Source organism: Neodiprion fabricii, unplaced genomic scaffold (assembly GCF_021155785.1).
Source record: "Neodiprion fabricii isolate iyNeoFabr1 unplaced genomic scaffold, iyNeoFabr1.1 ptg000095l, whole genome shotgun sequence".
NCBI lineage: Eukaryota > Metazoa > Arthropoda > Insecta > Hymenoptera > Diprionidae > Neodiprion > Neodiprion fabricii.
The window spans coordinates 7,501-10,000 of NW_025791637.1; the positions used below are offsets into that span (position 1 = coordinate 7,501).

Consider the following 2,500-nt stretch of genomic DNA (forward strand, 5'->3'; position numbering starts at 1 on the left):
ATGCGCGGCGTCCCGGAGTCGATACGGGCCGACGGGACTTGTGAAAATTTCGGTTCGAGACGAGCGAAAGGCGATGCGCGGCGTCCCGGAGTCTATACGGGCCGACGGGACTCGATGAAGTTTCGTTCCGAGTCGACCGAGAGGCGATGCGCGGCGTCCCGGAGTCGATACGGGCCGACGGGACTTGTGAAAATTTCGGTCCGAGTCGACCGAGAGGCGATGCGCGGCGTCCCGGAGTCTATACGGGCCGACGGGACTCGATGAAGTTTCGTTCCGAGTCGACCGAGAGGCGATGCGCGGCGTCCCGGAGTCGATACGGGCCGACGGGACTTGTGAAAATTTCGGTTCGAGACGAGCGAAGGGCGATGCGCGGCGTCCCGGAGTCTATACGGGCCGACGGGACTTGTGAAAATTTCGGTTCGAGACGAGCGAAAGGCGATGCGCGGCGTCCCGGAGTCGATACGGGCCGACGGGACTTGTGAAAATTTCGTTCCGAGTCGACCGAGAGGCGATGCGCGGCGTCCCGGAGTCGATACGGGCCGACGGGACTTGTGAAAATTTCGGTTCGAGACGAGCGAAAGGCGATGCGCGGCGTCCCGGAGTCTATACGGGCCGACGGGACTCGATGAAGTTTCGTTCCGAGTCGACCGAGAGGCGATGCGCGGCGTCCCGGAGTCGATACGGGCCGACGGGACTTGTGAAAATTTCGGTCCGAGTCGACCGAGAGGCGATGCGCGGCGTCCCGGAGTCGATACGGGCCGACGGGACTTGTAAAAATTTCGGTCCGAGTCGACCGAAAGGCGATGCGCGGCGTCCCGGAGTCGATACGGGCCGACGGGACTTGTAAAAATTACGGTCCGAGTCGACCGAAAGGCGATGCGCGGCGTCCCGGAGTCGATACGGGCCGACGGGACTTGTAAAAATTACGGTCCGAGTCGACCGAAAGGCGATGCGCGGCGTCCCGGAGTCGATACGGGCCGACGGGACTTGTAAAAATTACGGTCCGAGTCGACCGAAAGGCGATGCGCGGCGTCCCGGAGTCGATACGGGCCGACGGGACTTGTGAAAATTTCGGTCCGAGTCGACCGAGAGGCGATGCGCGGCGTCCCGGAGTCGATACGGGCCGACGGGACTTGTAAGAATTTCGGTCCGAGTCGACCGAAAGGCGATGCGCGGCGTCCCGGAGTCGATACGGGCCGACGGGACTTGTGAGAATTTCGGTCCGAGTCGACCGAAAGGCGATGCGCGGCGTCCCGGAGTCGATACGGGCCGACGGGACTTGTAAAAATTTCGGTCCGAGTCGACCGAAAGGCGATGCGCGGCGTCCCGGAGTCGATACGGGCCGACGGGACTTGTAAAAATTACGGTCCGAGTCGACCGAAAGGCGATGCGCGGCGTCCCGGAGTCGATACGGGCCGACGGGACTTGTAAAAATTACGGTCCGAGTCGACCGAAAGGCGATGCGCGGCGTCCCGGAGTCGATACGGGCCGACGGGACTTGTAAAAATTTCGGTCCGAGTCGACCGAAAGGCGATGCGCGGCGTCCCGGAGTCGATCCGGGCCGGGAGCCTGTCGGAACATCGTCAAATGAGCCTCGGTTAATTTCGACAAAGTTCCCGGAGTTCAAAATTTTTTCGATAGCCCGCGGAGGTTTCGCCCCGTAAGCCGACCGTGCTACCACCGTACCGGCGCCGACGTCCTAGCGGCCAGGCTCCTACTAGTAAGAGGAGCGAGTCGGTCGGGCCGGTCTCCCGTCGTCCGCCTGCTACGCCGTACCGGTACGTGCTCGAGCACGATACGTACGTCGGCGTAGACCAGGAGCGGGCGTTCGCGGACCGTTCCGTGCCTCGTACCAAAGAAACTACGCGACTCGCGTTGTTTCATCTATCGTCACTGCATTACCGCGGGTCGGTGTCTCAGACCGAATGGCCCTTGACGCGGTACCAAGAAGTTCGGCTCTCCGTGAAACACGGAAGGCTGAACGCTCCAACGCACGCGTCAACTCGCTTCTTTCCGAGCGTACACTCAAAGACCAGAGACGTTATAACAACGTATCCCAGACGCTTTCAATCTAGCCGACGGGTACGGGAGATCGTTCGAACGCTTATAAGCCGAGTGTCGAGGTGGCGGCACACGGAACCGGGGCTGCCTGCGTGCAGTCCCGAAACACACAGTAGACGCGCGGCCGACCGGGCTACGAGACCCGGTCGGCGATGGGTGGCGCACGTCCGAGCCGAGATTTTGTATCGAAGCTCCCTGGTTGATCCTGCCAGTAGTCATATGCTTGTCTCAAAGATTAAGCCATGCATGTCTCAGTGCAAGCCAAATTAAGGTGAAACCGCGAATGGCTCATTAAATCAGTTATGGTTTCTTAGATCGTACACACATTTACTTGGATAACTGTGGTAATTCTAGAGCTAATACATGCAAACAGAGTTCCGACCAGAGATGGAAGGAATGCTTTTATTAGATCAAAACCAATCGGCGGCGGGTACGTCCC

The 2,500-nt window shown here is 60.1% G+C and overlaps 1 non-coding gene across 1 annotated transcript in view; it reads left to right on the top strand.

The window, feature by feature from the left end:
* The first annotated feature begins 2,253 nt into the window (after positions 1 to 2,253).
* LOC124187658 overlaps positions 2,254 to 2,500 on the top strand; it is a 1,913-nt gene continuing 1,666 nt past the window's right edge. Inside the window, exon 1 of the ribosomal RNA XR_006872147.1 lies at positions 2,254 to 2,500. This exon is cut by the window's right edge and continues 1,666 nt beyond it. This is a non-coding gene — a ribosomal RNA (small subunit ribosomal RNA).